We start from the raw sequence: 25,048 nt of genomic DNA on the forward strand, positions 1-25,048 counted from the left end.
TGAAAGGTATTGATTTATTGATTCATTTTTAATACAATTTATTTCATTATTTAATTCTTGTGATGCTTTGTTGAGCTTGGTTTTGTCACTAGGGGAACGAGTATGTTGCCATTTTCGCCGTAATTTTCTTTTGTTTATTATGAGCTGCTTAATTTCTTTGGGGTAGTTAGCTCCATTTGTTACCCTTTTGAAATTGGGTGTACTCATCCAGGCAGCTTTCTGGATTTCTTGGACAAACCTTTGAACTTCTTCTTCTAGTTGATCTTTGGTGGTTACTAAGAAGTCATTTTGTTGAATGTTTTGAAGAATTTTTGCAAAGGCTTTCCAGTCAGTATTTTTATTATTGAGCGTCGGTTTACTTTCTTTCTCGATTATTGTTTCACTGATAGTTAAGAATATTGGTGAATGATCAGAATTGAGATCAGAACCTTCGGCTATTTGAATAAAATTCGTTGACAGTTTTTTTACAATGAAAAAGTCGATCAGGTCCGGAGTTTTATTGACATCAGTTGGCCAATATGTTGGTTTCGCCGTAGAAATGAAGTCACATCCAGTTTCTCGCGCTGCTTTGTACAACTCACGTCCTTTCACTGTGGTTAAACGTGATCCCCAATAAACATTTTTTGCGTTAAAATCTCCACCAATTACGAACTTAAATTTGTGCATGTTGATGAGTTTCTTGTATTCTTCTGAAGATATATTGTATCTTGGTGGACAATATATGGCAGTGATTGAAAGTGGTTGGTTTTTTGTTTGGATTGTTACCGTTGTGGCTTGGAATATTTCTGTACTTAAATTGAAATCTTCGTACTGCTCAATATTTTTCTTAATAATTACGGCACTACCACCCCTTGGACAGTTGCTTGGGTGTGTAGTGTGGTAGATATTATAATGCTTGAATTCAATGTGCGATTGTTTGGTAAAGTGCGTTTCAGAAATAAGACAGACGTCAATATGTTCTAATTCTAATAAAATTTGTAATTCATTTTTGTGATTTTTTAAGCCGTTCGCATTCCATGCCATAATTCTCAGCATATCAGTCATTGTGTTTGTTACCTTTGGACAGTATTTGTTTTTCAAGATCATTTAACCGTTTATGGAGGCTTTTGTTGAAATCTTCTTGATTATTCAATTTGAGAAGTATTTGGGCAAGAATCTGGTCATTGTTTGTTATTTTGTTTGATATCGCAATCTTCTTATCTTCTTTGAGAATTTCAGCAAAAGATGGTTTTTTTGTTTTCACAGCATTTATTTTAGTAACTTTATTTATAGTATCGATAACTTTATTACTATGATTTGACATTTGTTGTTTATTCCTGTTCTTATCACGGATTTTTTGCAATTCTTTCGCGACTATACATCCCCTGTAATTAGCGGGATGGTTTTCCCCGCAGTTGCAACACTTTGGGTTTTGGTCTGACGGTTTTTTACATTCAAATGTACTATGTTTTCCACTGCACTTTACACATCTTGGAGTTTTGTTACAGTAGTTCTTGGTATGACCAAATGCTTGACAACTTTTGCATTGGGGAATCAGATTTGATGCTTTGACAGGTTCAATAACAACGATTGAGTGGAGGACATGGTTTATTTTGTAAATCTTGTTGATATCTTCACTGGGATCAAAAGTAACCATAAACATATTTAAAGGTTCTTTACTTTTCCATTTTAGCTTGTTCACAGCATTGAAAACGTTAAAGCCTTGATCCTTTAGGTCAGCTATAATTGCTTCAGGTTCACAAGTGTGATGCAGGTTTTTTATCATCACTTTAATTGGTCGCGTTTGCTTATTTTGGTACGAAAACCAGGATATTTCTGATTCTGTTAGCATTTTAGTTACTGACCTATAGTCGTCACTGTGTGTAACATTTATTTTGTATATATCATTGTTTAATAATTTTAGAGTGAATGGGTTTTTAATCAAATTTTCTATTGCGATACTTAGTTTTTGATAGTTAGTGATATTTGATACCATGATAGGCGGAGGACGAGGTTCATATTTTTGGTTGCCATTTTTCGCGGCGGAGATTTCAAACACGGGGGGATCGTTTACAGTGTGCTTATCGGATACTAGATATACAGGAGATCCTTCAGCTTTCCGTTTCTTATTGGGTCTTTTATTTTTCTTTAAAATCCAATCGGTTTCTAAAGCTAATTCCTCTTCATCAGTTTCATATGTTACTTTGACCTCGTTATTTGTTTGTTTGGAAGCATAAGCACTAGTAAAACTTCTATTTTCAAGCTTAAGTTTCTCATTTTCGTCTTTTAATTCACGACAAAGTGCTTCTAAATCGTTTAGTTTTTGTATTAAGACTGTTATATCGAAGGTTTTAGTGTTTTTAGACGTTATTCCACCGCCTGGCGGCGGAGTGCGAGCAGTTAACATTACAATTTATTTATTATTAATATTTATTATGATTGTTTATTATTATTATTTATTATAAATTATTATTATCGATAATTGATGTAGTCTTAATGTACAGATGGACAGATGGCAACTCTGAACTTCTAAACTGTTATACAATATTATAACACCTTAAGTTTTGTAGTATACTTTTAGGTATACACTTAATTAAAATCTATGTTGACGTTAATTATCAGCTGTTTTTGTTTATCAACTGATAAAAAGTTGCGCGGGAGATTTGGATGTTGATAACGAAGGAGAAATTTTCATCCAAAACTTAGGTAATTTTATAAAGTTTTAGTCTATTTTTCTTTATTGTGTCCCGGGTAGCACCCACATTTATCACGATAGAAGCACTACACCTTCGCACTTGCTTTAATAACGTTTTATTTTCAGTTTTCGCACTAATTACAATTGAAAATCTGTTTTGTATAGAGAGCCGATTACTATGCGACCGACACAAACAACATTCCTATACAAAACGGCGCAAAATATGATAGTTGATATTGTAGACATCTGAATTGAACTAGTACCCAATATTTTACATGAGGAATTAAATATGGAACAACTCTTTGGAAAGCTCTTCAACCAAAAGCTGTACAACAGTATTTCACAGAGGTCGAAAAAAATCATTGCGCAAAACTATGAAAGTGAGCATGTTTTTGATATCTCTGAAAGAACGTCAACTTTCTTCGTGACAAGATCTAGCGCGTGGAAAAAATTAAGAAGATGGAGCCATCTCGACCTTCAACCGGCTCTCCGCGAATTTGAAGGATCAGCTGGTTTGCTGACCTAATAGGCTTATGACAGCGGTTTGTTTACGACAAAAGTCGGCAAAAACTGAAACTGTGTTGGTGATATACAGAGAACAAGGACTGATGGGGCGACTGTAAGAAAATGTGTGGAATGCGCAGGCAAAAGTCCGGTACCGAATCCCCGTTGAGCTGAAGTTGCTCTCACAATTTTGCTTCGGATGCCTAAACCTTGCAATCTATCAATCGATTAGTAGTAAACGGCGTAAAATGTCAAGCTACAACTAACAAAAAAAAAAAAAAAAATTATAAGCTCAGGTCGTAATTTTATCATCAATTTCCCTAATTTAAGTGTTTAAAAATCCTTGAATATCAACTTTCAACCATTTTGGATGATATTCTAAGTTTTGACCGTTTTTGCATGCTTTTGGCCCATAGTGCATACTTTTACTCATATTAACATATCCTCGTATTTATTGAGACCGCAACTGTTTGCTGCCCGACAACCTCATCCCATAATATCGACAAAAAGGATGCTGCCAGGCACGCGTTTTTTAAATATTTATTTTGCCTTCCGTAAATATTAACGCAATGATTTTTGAGTTGATTTATGCACATAATCAAGCAAGTGTGTTTGTTAATGTATGCAGAACATATTAAAATCTTAAATTTAAATTTTTACAAATGTGATGAAAAAAAAATTTACTTTACAACTAACTGTGCAGTATTGCATAAAGCCGAGTACTTAGAAATTATAACAGTTTTTTAAGTATCAATGAAGACGATGAGAATGGTGTAGTACATGTACTGGGCGACCGAGAATATATCCTATTTCCCCATCTGAGGCCCAAATGTCTGAACTTGAACTTCCGAAGTTTTAATATTTTTGTGTTCACAATAATAGCAATGCAACATATTGCAAAGCTATTACTATTTGTACAATATATTTTTTATTTTTTTATTAAAAAAGAACATATTTCACATTAGAACAAAAACCAGTCTGCAGGTTTATAGCACATTGAAGTTTTATAAAAAAGCAAACATGAAGTGGCTCAAAAACCTGGTTGATTGTTCAAAGTTTTTTTGTTTTGTTAGCAGTCCAGCCGAGGTTCTCCTCCTATTTGTGGCGTGCGTGCTGATGTTGTTCCACAATTTAAAGTCGACCGCGAACGGTAAATAATTTCTTGTTTTATTTGAGGAGCCTTTCCATGTCACAAATACACTCGGAGGTTTGCCATTGCCTGCCGAGAGTCGACAGCTATTAAAAAAATTCTTTTTATCATTTTGTTTTTCGTGCCCGGGGTTTTGAACCTCTGCACTTCCGATGGTAGTAACGCACCTGCCCATTCGGCTATGGTCAACTGAATACCTAAAGTTTGCCTAGGAACTCTGACTAAAAAGTGTTAAGCTTCAATGAAACTTTGTTGAAATTTTTTTAAAATTTTGTACAGAAATTATAAAAAAATAAGAAATCACATGTAAAAACAAATAAATAGTCCAATTTTTTGACTATATATCGCGTTGGTCGGTTGATTATATCAGAAGCTCTATTCCTAAAAAAATTCCTCAAATCGTTTTGTATGAGCTTATTTGGCAAATTTTTTCAAAATTGCATATCTTTCATTAGATATTTGCTTCTAAATATAAAAAGGGCTTCAATCGATGCTAAAACCTGTAAATCATTGTACATATCGCCACTTGTTTTATTTCATTTTGTAAGAAGCTAATAGGTAAGATACATATTTTTTTTTTTAATTCACTGCCATATTTTTTTTTTTAAATTCGCAGCTTTAGTGCCTTACTGCCACTCGTATGTAATTAATACTTAACACTAAAAAAACCCAAAGAACGGGATCATCCAACTACTATGTAAAATCAGATGCTGAGTTCGAAAATCTAAATTATTCTACATCAACATTTCTAATATTTTCCTTTTTCCCTTATTCTAAAAATGATGTGGTTTTTCGGGCTCAGTAACCGACTTACATAGGAATTGAATGGTCTGGTTCTTGGGTAAAAAAATCATAACAACTACCATTTCTCTCGTTAGTTCCGATTATAAGTTGTGCTTCTAGAATGAGAAACAGCGAACGCCCTGAGCAACCGAAAAAGTTTGAAGCGAGAGCCTGAGAGATTCGAATGCGAGGTGGCTATCAATGGATAATAATTTGAACAAATCATTAAAAACTGAAGCTCTTAGCTTATTATTTTTTTTGTAAATAGGAATCACAACAAAAAGGCATTTGACGAAATAAACTTCAATGCACTACTTTTCTCTTAGAAATAAGTAATGGGAGCTTATTTTGACACTACATAACTTTATTGATTTCATAATACTCTCCCCGTGCGGATGACTAATATCCTTGCTAGTCCGTTTTCAGTGATTCTCATTTCTTAAAATCTTTAAAAGAGGAGGAAAGGGAGGTTTACTGTGTACGCTTTTTCTCAATTCTTAACAACCATATGGGTAACAATATTTCAAGAGACATCGTCATATATGTAAAAACCAAAAAAATTATGGATTAAATATTTTTGTGTCTTTGTATAGGAAATTTGAAAAAAAATCGAAAGTTCAAGTCTTCATAAGAAAATCAGACATTTAAGCCCATTCAGAGTACTTTTCGTTATTCGCACTAAAACCAAATCATACGTTATTTAGTGCCTTAATTGGTCGCACCAACATTCAAAATTAAAGCAATCATATACGGAGGGGTGATAATCTAATTGTTGTTTTTATGGTAAAATCTTATAAAGCTGTTTTATTTCATATTTTATTCATATTAATTTTGTTTTAAAAATATAGGATACGCTTATAAAAGTTTTGGAATCGTATACATATTTGGCAGACTATCACATAAAATCTCTAAATATTTTTTAAAGCAATTTATCTTCCTTATACCTTTTGCTCAAATATGAACGAGACGTTATCAATAAAACGGTCCGCGGATGACATATGGCAAAAGTAAATTTTTTGTTTTTTGGTAGCTGACATGGCAAATTTCAGGGTGATATGTCACATAGTTTGTTTTCTGTGCTACTGTAAACAAGTCAAGCTCGAGTGTGTTCTTCGAATTCTCTTTTATGACTTCAATTGTCTCAAAATGTTTTCCACGGAGCGGCAACTTGAGCTTGGGAAACAGGAAAAAGTCACATGAAGCCATATCAGGCGAATACGGTGCTTGCGGAACGATATTAACATTATTTTTGTTCAAATAATCGCGAACAAGACGTGATGTGTGAGCTGGTGCATTATCGTGATTCAAGAAGCATGACTTGTTGTCCCACAATTCCTTCCTTTTTAGACGAATGTTCTCGCGCAAACGCTTTAAAACGTCTAAATAATATTCAGCGTTAACCGATCGACCTTGCGGAAGGAACTCCGAGTGCACCACACCTTCGTAATCGAAAAAAACAGTCAGGATAACCTTAATTTTTGAGCGACTTTGGCGTGGTTTTTTGGGTTGATGTACGGCCCTCTTTGAACGATTTGTATCACTGGAAAACACGTGCACGCGATTGAGCAGAGTCCCCATAGGTTGTCTGCAACATTTTTAAGGCGTCTGAAGCCAAAATTTTGTTGGAATAACAAAATTTCAAACAAATTCTTTGTTCAACTTGAATTTTCAGTTAAGTTCGAAGAACACACTCGAGCTTGACTTGTTTACAGTAGAACAGAAAACAAACTATGTGACATATCACGCTGAAATTTGCCATGTAAGCTTATAACAGTCCTACCAAAAAACAAAAAATTAATTTTTGCCATATGTCATCCACGGACCGTTTTATTGATAACGTCTCGTTCATATTTGAGTAGAAGGTATATATTTAATATTATTATTATGTTAACAATGTTTTAACCTGCAAATTGAGAGTTTTGCGTCAAAAATACTAACGGGAAAATGTCCCACCTTAATTGCTCAGCTTTTCAAGGCTGAAAACTTAATGTAATAAAAAATTAGATGCCATCCCAGATTTTTGAGCCTCCCAAATTTGGCACGGTTCGATCAGAAATATTCAAACAGAATTAGCGAAGTTATTTGATATTCAAATCCATTAAATGAAAATTCGCATGAAAGTGACTTAATCGTGATATGAGGCTCTTCTCCAGGATTATGCACTTGCCGGAAAAATTTTCAAAGGTGATTCACGAACTGATTAGGATGACGAGTAAGCTCTCTATCAAAATTTATATAACTAAATAAATGTGTGAGCTTACAAGGTGGTATCTAGGTGGGAGTAGCAAACGTCCTATGGTGCACATTTTATGCCATTTCCATTTCACCCTTTGATATGATGCCTGATACATTTTCCGAGTGAAAACTTCTTATAAAGAATAAATGATACAGAATAGCGGTAGTTCAGGTAGTTCAGTTCAAAACATCTATCGGATAAAAAATGATGAGCTCAGTATACTATACCCTAAGAGTATATCATGCCCAAGGGAGTTTTATCTGTTACTACTTAATCACATTGGAAGAGGAAGTTTGCATTCGTACCTTTAGTTATTGACTTTAGTGGGGCTTTAAGACTATTAAGAGAGAATGGCCTTTTCAAATCTCCTCCTTCTTTGGTTGGTGGTTGATTCAGAAGGTCAGTGTGTTGGTAGTGAAATGGGAAATGGGAGAGTTTTTTTTGTCAAATAATGTTTGCCTCTCGATAGGCAATGCCAAGTCTTTGAGAGTAATTTTGGCTTTAGAAAAACTTCTTTATAAACTATCTAGCGTTCCGAAGCGGAATGAAACTCTAAGCTCCCCCACCTGTAGAGCAACGTTAAGATGTATACCACGGTATTTTACACATTTTTAGAGAATCTGATCACGCAAAAGTTAAAGCAATTTATTTAAAATTTATATGCACTGCAAAAGTACACGGACATTATATTAAATATAACAGAAAATACTGTTTTTAGAACAGATATGGATTGATTGAGTGATACGACTACGGTTGTAGTCGGCCTTAATTAATACTTTGTTTCCTATCAGAGGGAAGGGGACGATAATATTTAATGAACACTTCAGGTGACGGTACCGAGAAGAACTGTGACATAGGTGTGAACAACTATTGTTCCATTTATAAAGGGTGATAAGCTTGGATGTACTTTTTCCAATAGAGGTTTTTTGACAGGTCACGCGTGACTACTTTCAAACTAAATACATAATTTTTTTCAGTGCTCATTGACTTTTTATCATGAAAAGACTTATGCCTCAATAACGTTTAAAATTCGTACAATTGTATTACGAAAATCTACTCTGTGAAAGGCTATCTATCGTCTCGGACTAGTGGATTGGCCACTAAGATTGTGTGATATCATACCTTTGGACTTTTATTTGTAGGAGGTATGTAAAGTCCAAATGCTTTGTGCATAAACCAGCTTCGGCTAAGGCATTGGGACCCAACATTACTAAAGTTATTCACGAGATACCCAGCGAAGTCCTCCAGCAAGTTGCGAATCATTCAAAATTGGTGTTCACAGATGGCCGAATTACGGCGCAGTTACGACCAACATATGAAAGGAATTATCTTAAAAAAATAAATCTCATGAATGGTTCAACACAAAAATGTTAAAGACTGCCAAGTCAGTTCCAATTTTCGTTGTTTTATTTTATTTAATTATAAAATCCGATGGCTCTAAATTTATCACACTTTACAAGTAAGAACACTCAAATGTTAAGTACCACGAAATTATTAAATGCTGATGGAGTCAATAATTGGCTGTTTTTGTCAATTTTGAATAAACTCGTTGGCTGGTATAACATTGATGAAGAGGCTGAAATGTTCGTTACATAACACGATGCTGATGCAGACACAGATAATTAATATTTGGTAGGATATCGGTATGTCAATAACACCTGTTGCTAGCATTGAAAAAAGAGAAGCGAACTGCTTCAGCTGCAAAAAAATGATACTAATACGTAGTAAAGTAGTCAAGAACTAGTAAGTTTGGTTACAGGGTAGACTTTCAAAAATTTTATGTGATATTGCCAAGCTTAAGTAAGTACAAGAGGGCGCAAAACTAATCAGCCTATCGGAAGATTTATAATTTTTGCAAATGGCGTGGCACAGCAATCATTTTTGAAACTTGAAACTGTACAGTGTACATATAGACAAGACAACATGCAATACCGGTTAAAATTAAGATCCCCATCACCCAAAATCATTTTGTTTTTACTTAGTAAAAATAATATTCCAAAACAAAATTGGATGATTAATTTTGCGTTACCTTGTACTAGTTATATATGTACATATTGCATATTGCATAACTTAATCTCTTCTGCTATCTATAAGTATTTCACAAATTATTTATGTGTAAGTGTAGATAAATTATTTGAAATTAAGAATAAGAAATAAATGTATTTATAACAAATGATTGAGACAAATGCGCTGCTCGCATACATACATAAGTAGGTAATATATGTATGTATATAATGTAGTAAAATACAAAATAAAAAAAACGAAGAAATCGAATTTTAAATGAAAAGAAATGGTACAGCATTTCAAACTAATCAAACGAATTGAGTGCAATAAATCACACACTTACATATGCTCGCATACAACTGTACGTACTGTGCACACTTTATACATTACATACATATACATATGCATGTACAATATATGTGTATGTAACAGCTAAACTAATGTGTATTTATCAATTTTTCGATTGTTTGTTTATTTTTTGGAAAATCAACCTTATTACAATTTGCACAGTCTTCCGGAGTTAACCCGTTTATTCACATACTGTTTTTTTTTTCAACGAAAATACATAATGCAAACCATATGAGAATACAACTATAAATATGTACGAGTATAGAGGTAGGTATGTATATATGTGGTATTGATTAGTACAACGTACCAATATGTATGTCTATATATCATATGTCTACTTGGGTACGTAGGGAGCTTCCTATTTTACACGTTGGCAGTAGTTACTTTGGATTATACGCATATACAGAATACAATTACATATATGTATATTTGTTTTTATTGTTATTTTGCATACTTTTCCATATATATTTATGTAGAGTAATATTTATGGATAACTGGTTTATTATTTGGAAAGTGTGTATGTGTTTATACGCATAGAATATTTATTGGGAATCATAATTTCGCTGAATATGTACATACGCTAACGAGCATCTCTGTCCACAGGACAGCTACTGTTTTTCCATCGGAGTGATTAGATCTATTATTTTTGAAGACTTTTGCAACAATAATTCGGAAAAATATTAAAATTTAATTGAACTAGACCGATTGTAAAGTACTTCTAAAAATCTCATTTTTTTGATTGCGTGGATAAAATTTTTAAACATTTTTATGCAGAGGTGTTAAGCATACACTTTTCTATCAACCGAGAGACGTTTTTGGCAGACTAAATCTATTTATAAGAAATTCGATTTTTGGAAACATTTTCAAATCGGTTCACCTCATGTAAAAGGTAATAGTTTTCCGAAATATTTCGGTGAAAAACTTAAAATAAGAAGAATTTTATAATTCCGGTGGAGAAACAGCAACTTACTCTTTGGCGGGGCACAGTAATGTGCAGTTATTATACACTTGCATCCATTTATTTGCATATCCACCTATGCATATATGTACGCATGTATGTATTAAAATAGGTAGGTGGTGTATGGCTACGCTGCACGCTTTCTAGACGACTAATAGTTAGCTTAAGTAATATGGACGCATACATACATACAAGTTTAATACTGCAAAGCAATCTATACTTCGCCTAGCATTATCAGTATGTATTACATATATATTTATGTATGTATGCTTTAGCTACTACATAGGTTAATATGTATATTATACAATAATATAAGCTAGAGCAAAATGTCTCCTAATATGGTTAGTATATGTATGTATGTATATTTGTTATATTATTATGATCCGCAGACGAAATATTTGAGTTAAAATTTTTTATTGGCTTGATGAAATTTTTTTGTTCTGATTTTTTGTGATTTTTTTTTTTTTGCGAATAGTTGTTTGGTTTTTAATTTATTTTCTATTGATTTCGAGAACATGCGAACCCTTTCCCATTTAACAGCCTAAACCACGCAAACACATATTGATGAACTCGACATAGGTTTGCTTCTATACTGGTGGCGGTCTGTTATCCTTCGCTTGTGCTCAAACGAATCAGAGGAAGCGGTAAAATTCGATTAATAAATTGTAAAATGCTTGGAATAAAATTTCTTATTTGTCAATTGTGTTTCGTTTTTTTAATTTAATTTTTTTTCTATTTGTTTTAGTGTTCGTTTTGTGTTGCAAGTATTCGTTTTAACGTAAGTCATTTTCAAATTATTCAACACAACATGATAAGTATTCAGAGAGGGGGAAAGGGGATAGCGAGTGATGGTTGGTGATGATTCCAAATAATTCAGCTCAATTTGGTATGTCTCAGCAAGCAAGATTTATTTTGCATGAAAAATGCATTTCTTGCTTTGTGAAGTATACTAAAGCACTCAATCCAATCACTGCACACATTTTTCATCTAATGAATATGCAAAATATTTTCCTTTATGAATTTTGAAAAATTTTGAATTTAGAGTTTATGGATTTTATGAAAAATTTCCCCGTGTTTTTAAATGAATTGTTGTCTTTTTTGTTTGAAACTAAATCATGTTTTTATGCGTTTGTGGTTTTTCGATTAAATTCTTTAAGTTCTTTTTCTGTAAGTTCTTTTTATTGGCAAAAAAAAAACAACAACTGTTAATGAATAACTAACAACAGTTTATGTAAAAGTTAAATAAAGGCAGATAGCTTTTATTAGAATAGACATTTATGGAAATAGCATGCTGTCAAAAATTTAACTCTTAATAGGGGAAGAGGGAAAGTTAAACCAGTGCAGTGGATTAGATAAAAATGTACGTATTTCTATAAACAAATCGCTCCACTAAAACACTTTTTTCGAACACAAAAAAAATGCATACAACCTTAATGCAGTTTAAAACTCCATTTATCTATTAAGTATATATGTATTCATGTTTAATTGTTACTTGCACTTTTATCTCTATTCATTCCATTTACATACGTAAATATGCTGTATAACGATAGGTTGCATGTGATGAGTGGAGTGGAATTTATTGGCTCGTGAATACTAATTGAAGTTGTTTCTTTGGTTTTTATTATGATTTTCATACACTTTTTTAAGTGGTGTCATCTTTGATTTGATTTTGTTGTCGAATTCTATATTTTGCGTAATTTTATGGATCTATACTCTATATTTGCATTCACATACCTACTAAACTGATAGTCAAAGGTTGGATAAATAAATTTATTATTTATTGCTATGATAATTATTATAAAGCCAAGCAAACTTTAATTGAAAAATTATCTTATTTTTGAACAGCCCTGTTAGACTAACTTCTTCTATTCGTTATTAGCAAATTATACCTTTTTAAGCTGTACCATAAAAATTAAATAAAATTAATAATTATTTTGATTTCTACAAAAATTAGTTGTGCATCTTTTTACATATGATGAAAGCGTCGTAAATTTTCAGTAAAAGTGAATTTTTGGAGTGGTCTTAATAGGTAGTGGAAGTGAAATTTGTACTTTCTTTATTTTGTTTGGTATTCTCAACTTTAAGTTTCATAAAATAACGGTTTATTTTAGACAATTGGAAATTGGAATAGTTATCTATCAAACAGCCGTCATTGCTGTGTATGTTTATGCGTGACAATCCTTCGGTGGCTTCGGGTTCAAAGACTTTTTAAGACAATATCTGAAAAAAAACTTTTTTTTTAATAGCGGGTGACTCTCAGCAGGCAATGACAATCCTTCGAGTGTCCTTCTGTCATGAAAAGCTTTACAGAAAACCTATCTGTTTTTCGGAGCATACATACAACTTAAGGTCCCTCCACTTGGTGGACAACGTCAAGGCACGCATCAGAAATTGGATTAGTTTGGATGCTATTTAGAAGACGTCACTGCTTCATTCGGATCCATTTGGTGTCCATCAATAAATACTGAGCGCTAAGTCATGAATGATTATAACACACTATAGAACTTAGAGAAATCGCTGGTGTATGGGAATGAAGGTGTAGTTAGTTGGCCCCTTCTTGATACTTATTGTACAAGAATAAGTACTTCTACTCACTAAGCTATGCAAATAAACCATAAGCCAACATTCGGCGTATTATTAGCGAGGTGGATCCAATTTTGCTAGAAAAAGGTATCACTATACTCAGTTTACCCCGTTAAAACACCGCGCAACATGCCAGCAACATTTTTCCACGCCTATTTAAAATGCATATGTCATATAAAATTGAGCGAAAACGAATACTACGAAGACACGGCATTTTTAAGCGAAGTGACTTCATAAAAAATATGAGTATACCTTCTTCATATTTTATGTATCAATAGATAGATATGTACTTTAATTTGTTTAAAATACTTTTTTACTAAAGTTTGCTAATTGCTTCTGGATGCTCAATGCTCATAAATTTGGCGTTTCTTCTCATTTGCTAGCAATATTTCACGGCAAGCCAAATGTATGTTGCAGACGAAATTTCATGGCTATGAAGTAAATACTAGCCTTAAGACTGGAGATTATAGTTATAAAAACTGGAGTACCTTCTACCTTTTTTTTTTAGTCAGAATATGCTTGTGCTTGTACTACGACGAGTTTAATGAAAGACTTCCACATGTTCCCGTACAATGTGCACACAGTTCATCACTTCATGCTTGCTGACTGTTAGTCGCGTGTGACTTATTGTCAAGCCGTTCTCAAACTCAGCAACGAAAAGAGCGATTTTGTGTCGAAAATCGTGATGAGCGTCAAGGCCCATTTCCAATAAGCACTAAGCAAAATCTTCATACGCGTGTGTTCTACGAAGAGCTGTACATCAAACACCGTCACTTTTACTGCCAGATGTTACAGGGCCCTGATAAACGGCTTCTTACTGGCGAAATTTTATCAGCAGGGCTACGTGAATATGTGATTTCAGCAAGACGATAGAATCGCACAGGCTACAATATATATTGTGAATGAAGCATTTCCTGGCCGCGCAATCTCCCGTTTTGGCGATTTGGCATGGTCAGAAAGATCACCCAATTTAACCATTCGAGTCTTCTTTCTATGGGGCAACTTGGTTTATGCCAACAAGAAAATCGCAGCGCTTACGGAGAATATTTGACAGGAATGGAAATAGTTATCACCGGAAATCTTACGGATAGTCAAGAAAAAAGCGATAAAACGGGTACAAATATATATCAAACCCTCTGTGAGCATTTTTCATAGGTCAGTACTGAGTCGGTTTGTGCCATACCAGGCCGCCGTAGCCGAACGGATTGTGCGTGGCTGTGCAGGTACAAAATCCGCGCACGAAACACCAAATGATACCAAAAAAGGTTTTTTTAGTAGCAGTCACTCCTCGGTAGGCAATGGCAATCTCCGAGAGTACTTTTGCCATGCACAAGCTCCTCATAAGAAACCATCTGCCATTCTGATGTGGCATAAAACTGAAGGTCCTCCCATTTATGGAAAAATATCAACGCACACCACAAATAGGAGAAGGAGCTCGGCCAAACCCCCAATAAAGGGTGTAAGCGCCAATTATTTAACTAATTTTTTCATTATCTGTTCAGCTTGTACGAACATTAAAACACGCCCATCCATTTACATATTTATGTATTTATTTATTTAAGTCGATGAAGCAAAATTCTTAAGGAGTATTTAATACACGTGCGTATAGACATACGACCAGAGTCAAAATAAAATAATAAATAGTATTTGACATAAAAATATTGTGTTAAAGAAATGTATAAAATCTGGCTTGGATAAAGTAAAATCTATTGTAACGTTATGGAAAATTATATCGAATCTGCATTGCTCTGAATAAGTGAGCATTGATTGCAAACTGGGTTGGAACATTGGTCCAATAAAAGGGATAAGAAATGCCGAGACTTCATTAAATAAATAATAAATCTACTGCATATATACATATATAACAAAATGACGCCAAGAACCAGATTAACTTTTCGATATTGCAGTAAGGGGTATAAACAAAAACACAAAAACGAAATACAAAATAATCCGCAGTTGAAAAATCCTTTCCTTCATCTCAGCTCTTGCCCGAACTAACAATTTTGATATATTTTCTTCTCAGTAATTATATTATATTTATTTTCAGAGCGATTTGGGCATGTAACGGTATTCTTATGGCTAATAAATAAATGTATATATGTATAATGTATGTATGTATAAAATTATTAAATTCGTAAGCATACTCTTAGTAAGTACACATATCTGCAATTATTTTCTTTCTTAATACTTGCCATATTTTCTGGCTCATAAGTACGGTAAATATGACAACAAGTTCATGCCATTATATGGTCTCAAAACAAGGAAAAATGCATTTCTGCTTTCACAGTATATTAACTTACAATGAAATAGACCTGCTACTTTTTTCTTTAGCTCCTATATATCAACACATTCCATCTGCGTTTAGGTTACCAAACGAAAAATATAGAATTCGACCCAAAGTTTTATTGCCGATTACATTTTTGTTACTATGTTATTTAATTTTTAGTTTTTTATTCATTATATTTCAGCTATGTGTGACTATCACTAAGTGAGTCTGAGAATTACTATGCAAATTGTAATATGTATTAATATTTATTTTTGTTTTGGCTTTTCAATTAAAAAATCATTAATTGTACGCAATTCAGTAAAGAACAAATGAGTGTGTTTTGTTTGTTTTTATTTTTACTTTTTTTTTATTTCTGCTGCTAGGGAAAAGGTTTGCATTCGCAATGAAGCTTCAAAAAAGAATTCGTTCCATACAGCTAGGGGAAGGGCGAGGTTTAAAAGAAAATTTGTGAGCTGGAGGTTGGGTTTTTGTTTTGTGAAACAACGCATTAAAAAAACGAGGGATAACGAAAACATAAAACTTCCAGCTCTAACTTGTATTTAATTGGGTTTTCTTTTACTTTTCTTTACTTGTGTTTACAGTTGGCGTCAAAAGTAAGTGTACATTTTAAATTAATATTCTATAGGCACACAGACAGATGTCCATGTATTTGGAGTGCTATTGGACCCTATCCGTTTTGGCAGATTCAAATTAGTAGGCTTGAATTTATTCTATTTATTTATAAATTTCATTTAAATTACATATTTAATGAATTTTAATTTATTTATTTATTTACATGTAATGTAACTATAAATAATTATATTACAGGTCCAAGCACACTGGCAGCAAAGGCTATCAGTTATTTTTTAAATATTGATATTAAATAATTTAATATTTTTATTTAAATTGTTTTTTATTTAATAGTGCGTTTTTTTAGTCATTAATTGTTATAACTAGTCGAACATGAAAAATTAAAAACACGATAATTGTGCAGGCTACGATGAAACACCAAAATGAAGAAAAAGTTGTTTGTAATATCGGTCGCCCCTCGGCAGGCAATGGCAAACCTCCGAGTGTATTTCTGCTATGAAAAAGCTCTTCATTAAAAATGTCTGCCGCTCGGAGTCGGCTTAAAACGGCGCACCACAAATAGGAGAGGGAGCTCGGCCAAACACCCAGAAAGGGGTAAGAGCAATTTATACTTATATACATATATACATTTTATACATATTTTTATGTAAATGCAAGGCAATCGCTCGATGAGAAAAACCAATTCAATTCGATACATCCTTTGTGATGTAAAGTCTTAGATTAGGTTGAAGCTGTTGTCCACTGTGGGACATACTCAGGCTCATAGTCCATTGTGGTGGCGCGTGGGAGACTTATACTTATCTCTCCTAAGACCAGTGTTTACTTTTGAAGATTTTTAAGAAGAGCCCTGATTTACACAACACTAAGATCTTCCAATTCATTAAAGATTTGTCTTCCCAAAGTGGTAAATCTACGTCTGGATAGAGCAGGACGACGGCACAAAAGGTAGGGGGGGATCGCCTCCTTCTCATCTAGAGAACTTCTGCAGAAGTCATGTACTTGCATGCCCATCCTCTTGGTACTTATTTGGCTTAACCTAGATTCTGTGCATTTAGCATTGAGAGTCGATCACAGTTGACGGGCGATTTTGCAGGTGGTTTCAGCACGCCATTTTTCGTTCGTTGTTTTTATAATTTCCTCAAAGATAACTAACTTAAATGTTTAAATGGTATGCCTATGTTATTGTCTGTACACTCATCAGTCAACTTGATGCCTCTCGCCAGTTCATCGGCCCTGCAAATACCCTCAATGTCACATTGGCCAGGAACCACTGTTCCTTACTTTCCCGTTAAGAATTGTGCGGCATTTCATGGCTATCTCGGAAGTTGTGAGTGATTTTAACGCCCCCTGGAAAGAGATATCGGCTCCGGGTATCGCATCACACTGTACTCGTGTCATGGCTTTTATTATTACCATCAGTTCAGTCTGAAAGACACTGCAACACTCGGGAAACCGGATGGGCTCGCCCTGTCGTACAGCGTCCCTTGAGAATGAGAGGGTGTTGAGTTCAGAATCTTAGATGGCAGACTGTGTCAAGAAAAAGTTTCTGCGAAAAATTCTTGTTTTTAGCGCGTACCAAAGTCCGAACTTTGTATATCACAAATATGTGGTTCGGGAGAAAACAAATTTAGAAAATATACAAAAATCTTTAGTATTGTTTCTTTAATGCGATAAAGATATATGCACCTCTTCAATAAAAGTATGAAAAGCTACTAATAAGAGGAGGCAATAGCCAATCCATATCCTAGAGACATTAATGAAACCTGAAAGGTCTGACTGCTTGTATAAAATTCAATTGAATTGTCTAACTCTAACAACAATCGATAGTTTATCGACTGAATACCACAAACTATTCGTGAAGAGACTCTTTCAAAGGTTGTACCTAATTTGTTTAGTTCATGGAACAATGTAATACTCTCAAATTAAGAATTTTCAATAAAAACGTGCATTCGATAAAAAAATAACTACTTTGAACATTTTAAGAAGTCCCAAATTGCAAAGAAAAAAATTTAAATTTTTATAGCCAAAACGGACTTTAGAACAAAACTCAGAACCCCCGGTTACCCTCAGGAAGGGTATTCTGATAAGGATGACATTGGTCACCTTCAATGGATCACGCACTGTACACTTTCCTTTGATGCCTAGTGTCGCTGTTTTTTAACTACGTTTTTATATCTGGCTTATGCTTTATCTTTTCCAGTACAGCAACCTTGGCAAAAGTGTGAAACTGAAAAACCATTCACTCTCTGCACTAAACAGTGGCGGTGGTGCTGATTAGATTGCCAGCATCAGCTCGAACGCTAGAGCGCGCCAACTCTGCGTGTCTCCGGTTGGCGTTGACTTGAGTTGGTGGTTTTTCCCAAATTGCATAGTTTTAAAGATATATTTTTCCTCTTTGCCTCTGACTATAATTTTCTTTTGGAGTTTTTGTACCTACTTTTTAGCTTCACATTGCTTCCCCAAATTGGTGCTTGGCTGCCAGCTAAGTATTGAACGCAAAAGCCATTCGCAAAGATTTTCGCCAGCAAACGCCAACGCCAACCGAGCGACCTCATACACAAGCAGGCAATAAGAAATTACAAAAATGTAACAAAGAACAAAAAATAGAAAACAGAAACAAAGAAGTGCTGCTGTAATTGCTACGAGCGTATACAGCTGCCGTTGTTGGTGTCGTCCCTTCTGCACTTCGACTTGAATTGATGCGAATCGCGTAAACTGAGGGCGGTAAATTTTTCAACACAAAAAATTTTGATTATTTTCTTGCATTCAATGCGTTGCACCGTGTCTTTGGCATTTCTGTTTTCTGCGCTATGATTTTTTTAATACTCGTTTTTTTAATCCTCTCTTTGTTTGCTTTGCAATTTCATTACAGATTATTTTTATGTGATTTTCTTGTCTTAGCATGCAGCTTGTGAATCGGTGCACAAATTCACTCACACAAACACAAGAAGACAAAAAGCAAAAATGAAAAGAAAAACTCGCTGTCAGTGTGCATTCCACGCAACAATGCACCACAAATATTTCTTACTTTTTTTTGTACTTTTTGTAGTACTACGCTGTCGAAAACAAGTTACAAAACATATAAGGAAAATTCAAAAGCAATATTGGTTTCCAAAGCGTTCACGCTTGTATCAAAACAGGGAAAACTCCAACAATTTGTAGTGTTTGTGTGTATGTGTGTAACCAAAACGGGAACGAAGGGAGGAAATCAACTCAAAGCATACATATGTACATATGCATAATCCATTAAAAACAGTTACAGTAACACATTTAGTGGGTAGTATAAAATATTTCGAATTATTAAAATAAGAGTAGTTGAAGAGGAAGAAGAGATAGCCTTATGCAATACATTTGCGATGGTGTATATAGTAATTATATATTTAGTAGTAAGAAAAAGTACGATATTTATAAGGTAACAAAATTTTTGAGGTGAAGGCACAAGAAGTGAGCACACATACATACATATACAGGAATATTGATGAATACAAATTAAATGAAAAATCAGTTGTAAGTGTAATATCTACTTAAACAGGATGTTATGTTATAGCTCTACGAGATTTAAAGTCACATTCTATGCTCTAGCATATGGGTTTTGTAATAAACTGCATGACAGGAAATATTTTTTCCCCAAAATGATAAAACTTTATTATGAACGATTTGAGTTTGTTGTGACGTGAATTGGCCATCTAGATCATGAATTGTGCCCAGCTAAATGCTTCTTGTAGAGTTTTCTGAAGTCGCAAATCTACACCCTTAAGCCACAGTTGACCGAGTGTCGTTCAAAGTCAACATAATCCAGGCATTTGCTCAAATTCAGCGCGATCTATGTAGCATTGAAAACTGGAGCTCTTGAATCTATTCTTGAATTTGTTTCATTCAAACCGCCCTTATTGGAAAATCATATACTATAATAGATCGTTTTATAGGCTTTCAAACGAGACTGTTTGCATGAATGAAAATTTCTACATCAAAATTTGAAAATAGTTCATGTTTAGACATCTCTGCGTTGTAATCTTTCATTTTTTCTATGACAATTTGTTGTTTACTTTGACTTGAAAATATTTTCTCTGCTAATTAAATTACGATAATATTCTAATATATTTATTCCAGACAAAATTTCAGGTCATAATACTCTCTATTTGGAGCAAATTTGTGCAATGGTGGTATTAAAATAGCTTCAAACTCTATATTTTTTAATGAATACTTAATTTTACGTGTACTCAAAACTATTTCATTTTTAGATTTATCATTTTGGCCATAATTGTTGGGAAAAATTTATATATTTCAGAAATCAAAGTTCTGAGGAAATTGTTCGAAGGCAATGTCACCGCCCCTAAAGAATTACTCTGCTTGAAAAGTGTATAAACAAGCAAAATCAGTTCTAGGCCACATATAGCCTATTTCTTATAGTTTAAGCAAAATAAAGATACAACTAAATTAATAAAAAAGTTAATAAAAGCAATAATTTAATTTGTTCCATTATTGATAATTCGGTTTTGAAATACAAAAGCGAAAGGTGAAATTAAAAATAAAAATGAAAATAAAAATAAGACCAAAAATGAAATTCAGAATGCCTATCCACGCAGTTCGATTCAAACTTTTACGTTACTTTCCTGGTGGAGTGATACACAGAATATGGGCTCGAAATCTCTGCACTAGGTAGCTTGTGTATGTCTGTGGACTTTGGAGCAAAACAACTGGAACTGACATACCACTAAATTTTAATCCAATATTTTAGCCTAACAGTATTAATTTTACTTCGCATTTGCAGATTTGGAATACATCTTAATAAATATGACATTTTTCTACTAAAAATATGAACTTGTTAATGCAAAGCTAAAAAAAAACAATTAAAGTGAAATAAGTGGTTCTGGGCGAAGTTCAACAAAGGTTATAATTCGTTTGAAACAAAAAAAAGTTACTCTAGAGGGGTCGTTTTCTGAACTTACCAATAGAGTGCGCTTTACGCGTTTACTGTCCTTTAAAGTTAGAGGTTAGTTGAGAAAACTAAGAGTCGGTTAAGCCAACAAATTGCACCATTCAAATTGCAGAATTTCGGAGGGCAAAAGAAGCCAAGTATTGAAAGTACTACTGTGGGCAAAAAGTAAGGTGAATTTATTTGTCAAACTTCGCGGGATTAAAATTTCGCTCTAGTTATTTTTTTCATGAGTTCGCAGCACTGTTAATAACATCTGGGCCAACTTTCATGTGAATGTCATTATCAGTAATATATTTACGCTTGTGTTTACCAAACGACAAAGAGTGCATTTTTCGATTTTAACAATGTCTGATTTGATTGAGCAGAGAAGTGCCATCAAATTTTGTTTGCGGAATGAAATTTCGGCTGCGGAAACGTTTAGCATGTCGCAGAAGGCATTTGGTGATTCGACCATGTCGCAGAAAAATGTTTATAAGCGCTACAAAGACTTCAAAGAGGATCGAGAACGTGTTGATGACTTGGAGCGCTCCGGACGACCATCGACGTCAACAGATGGCCAACACGTCAATAAAGTGAAGGAGTTAGTGCTCAAAAATCGTCGGTTGACTGTTAAAGACCTTACTGATATGATCGGAATATCAGAAGGATCTGTGAAAACCATTATTTTGAAAGACCATTTGGGCCTACGAAAAGTCAAATCTCGTTTGGTACCGAAAACTCTCAATTTCTTGGAAAAAAGTCGTCGCGTTGATGTGTGTGAAGCAATGCTTTCAGACTATCAGGACAAGCTCAAATGCATCATTACGGGGGATGAGACTTGGATTTATGCTTACGACCCTGAAACAACCGACCAATCAAGCGAATATGGTGCTAAAGGCGAGGCCAGACCGAAAAGAGCTCGTCAAAGTCGTTCAAAAATAAAGGTCATGATGACAGTTTTTTTCGATTTTCGTGGTGTGGTGCACTATGAATTCCTTCCACCTGGCCAAACTGTTAATAAGGAATATTATTTGCCTCGTTTACGTGAAGCAATTCGTCTAAAAAGACCAGAATTATGGGCCAACAACTCTTGGTTTTTGCATCACGATAATGCACCGTCTCACTGCACTCGTTCTTCGTGACCATTTCGCCAAAAATTCCACGTATATCGTTCCGCAACCACCGTATTCGCCTGATTTGGCTCCGTGTGACTTCTGGCTATTCCCAAAACTCAAGAGACCACTCCGGGGAACTCGTTTCGAGTCGATTGAGGAGATAAAAGCTGAATCGAAGAAGGTGCTGATGGCTATACCGGAAATGGACTATTTGGCATGTTTCGGGGATTGAAAAAATCGTTGGCATAAGTGTATTTCATCGAGAGGGGATTATTTTGAAGGGGATGAAATTATTTACAAGAATAAATAAAGATTTTTTATTTTACAACCAAATTCACCTTACTTTTTGCCCACAGTAGTAAGATAGTGCAACCATAGCTGGTGCCAAATTGTTTCGCTCTCTGATCACACTGGTTCGCAAATTTCTTTTTTGTCCCCCCATGCCACTATCCATTCCAGATAAAGAATCGCTCACTGATTCTGAAAATCAAGTTGATTGTTTGTGTGGGGAAACATTTTTGAATTCGTAAATAATTTCAGATTTTATTGCTTTTAAGGAAAATTAGAAAAAATCAAACTTGGGGAAAGATTTAAAAAATATGAAAGGCAAATTTTATGTCTCCAGGTACTGAATTCAGCTACAACCACATCTATGGTGGTGGAACAAGGTAGGAATAGCCTTACCACCTTGAGCGTACACCATAAAGTTACCTTAATCTGGGTCCCGGGACATCGGAATATTGAAGGTAACGAAAAAGCAGATGAACTGGCAAGAGAGGGATCTGCTATGAATAACGCACTTGCAGAATCAGTATTCACACCATTAGGTGCAGTCAAGAGTACAATTTCCCTAAAATACCTTCAAATCGCGGATCGTAGATGGAGAGACCAGACGAAATGCAAAATTAGCAGACGTTATGGCCCACCTACAACCTTAAGCAATCGTCAACATTGATCAACATGAAACGACGGGACGCCTGGAGACTAACAGCAGTCACAAATGGCTTCTGGTCTATCGGAGAACAAACCGCCTAAATGGGCATCCCTCACAACACATACTGTCACAGTTGTAAACAACTGGAGAAAAAGGAAACAATCTTCCACTTCCTCTGTGAATGCCCTACCCTATAGAAGGACAGAATGTTAACCCTGGGCAAACCGCTGTTCGAGAGTCTCGAACAACTGTCTGGCTCAGATGTCAACAACCTAATCAGGTTCCTGAACCGCACAGACTGTATATAGTATGCCGTAAATAACCGTTAAACAAGTTGGTAACGAGCATGTGGCAACAAAATGGTGCGGAAGCGCTAGCTGGATTCTGCAAGAATCACCACTCAAACGAAGCAACCAACCAACCCTGACAACATTTGGTTCCAATGTGATGGTGCGACTTGCTATACGGTATACTTAGCAATCGATTTATTGCAATATTCAAGCCACCATTAAAGCCATGCGGCCAGATTTATTGGAAAAGCAGTCAAAAACTGACCTGACCGGCTGAACTATGCAACTAGTAGCCTGCTAAAAAAGTTATTTGCAACAATATTTCTGATTTTTATTACTTTAAAACGCCCAATACATGTACACGTTTATGCAGTCATCACCTGATCCTTTTGTATACCTATAGATTGACTCTTCGCGAGTTGGGTATTTTCATTAGCTTATTCACAAATTTCTTATTTATCTAATAATTTTCTTCGTTAGTCGCTTCAAATTTGCCTAAGAGGACTGACATTATTACAGAGGGAAAAAATGGAAAAAACTTAAATATCGCAAAAGAATTGGTAATAAAAGGAAATTCTGCATAGTATGATAATTGGATAGTGACAGCCTGTGCCTATTTTTGCTTTAAAAAAAAAAAAACGATTTCTATAAGTTTAAAGAAACACTTTATGGACTAATGTTTTTTTTTGGAAATTCATACGGGATAATTAACAATTTGATAGTGAAAGAAGTAGACAAATGCATTCATATTTTTAAATTTTTGAGAAAAAAATTTAACGCAAATATAAAACAAAAGGGATAGAATATTAAGTCTTTGGTCTTTAAGTCAATTGTAAAGACGGTAGAAGTAAAACAAGAAACAAGACGATCGATTCGGAGCAGAGTAAAATTTTATTTGTTCACTTTAAAAAGAAAAAATGCCTAAACAAATTTCAATACTATATGACTTGCTATTAAGACAAAAAACGCTAGGCCAGGATTTTTCGATAACAATGTTGGTCAAATTTTAATTTCTTATATTTCAACTTTCAGCAAGTTCTCCTTGACGCAAACCTCTCTTGAAGTCAGATTGTTACTTAAAGTAATAATCCAATTTGATGTTGTGGTCCGATGGGTTTATGGTTCCCTTCCAATTACACCAAACACATAACAAATCTGTCTGGGGTGTTAATGCAGACTTGTCAGTTGTTTATGTAAGCTGAAATAACTAACGGGTCGAGTTTTCTTCATAAAACCCATTTATACGAATATCTGCTAATTAATTGCCTAAAATCTAATAACCTGTTTTAATTGGTAATTCTCTCCTGCAGGGTACATACAATACAAATAGCATCAAATTAAAAGATGTACAAAACATACCAAATGTAGTGCTGAAACAATTAAAACAAATTGCAAACTTGATCTTTTAATTAAAAATAAAAACATTCACTCACAAATATGAAATGTCGTAAACGGAAGATACTTGAAAATATTTTTGTATTTAATTAAGAATTGGATATTGATTTGTACAACAACAGCAATCATGTGAACACATTTATTTAGGGAAGGGAAATTTATAGACGCAAACAAGCTGGAAAGGCTTGAAAGAAACACAGAAACTAACACACTGACATGCACTGAATGACTGTGTATGTGTAAGTGCGCATGTGTATATACATATTCATAAAACAATCTTAACACATCTGAAAATAATA

The 25,048-nt window shown here is 34.3% G+C and overlaps 1 protein-coding gene across 2 annotated transcripts in view; it reads right to left on the reverse strand.

Annotated features, from left to right (window-relative positions):
- The window catches only part of LOC129240795 (band 7 protein AGAP004871), a 150,235-nt gene that overhangs the window by 47,865 nt on the left and 77,322 nt on the right, over positions 1-25,048 (reverse strand). The gene's annotated exons all lie outside the window — the stretch shown is intronic.

This window comes from Anastrepha obliqua, chromosome 3, assembly GCF_027943255.1.
Source record: "Anastrepha obliqua isolate idAnaObli1 chromosome 3, idAnaObli1_1.0, whole genome shotgun sequence".
In the NCBI taxonomy this organism is placed as follows: Eukaryota; Metazoa; Arthropoda; class Insecta; order Diptera; family Tephritidae; genus Anastrepha; species Anastrepha obliqua.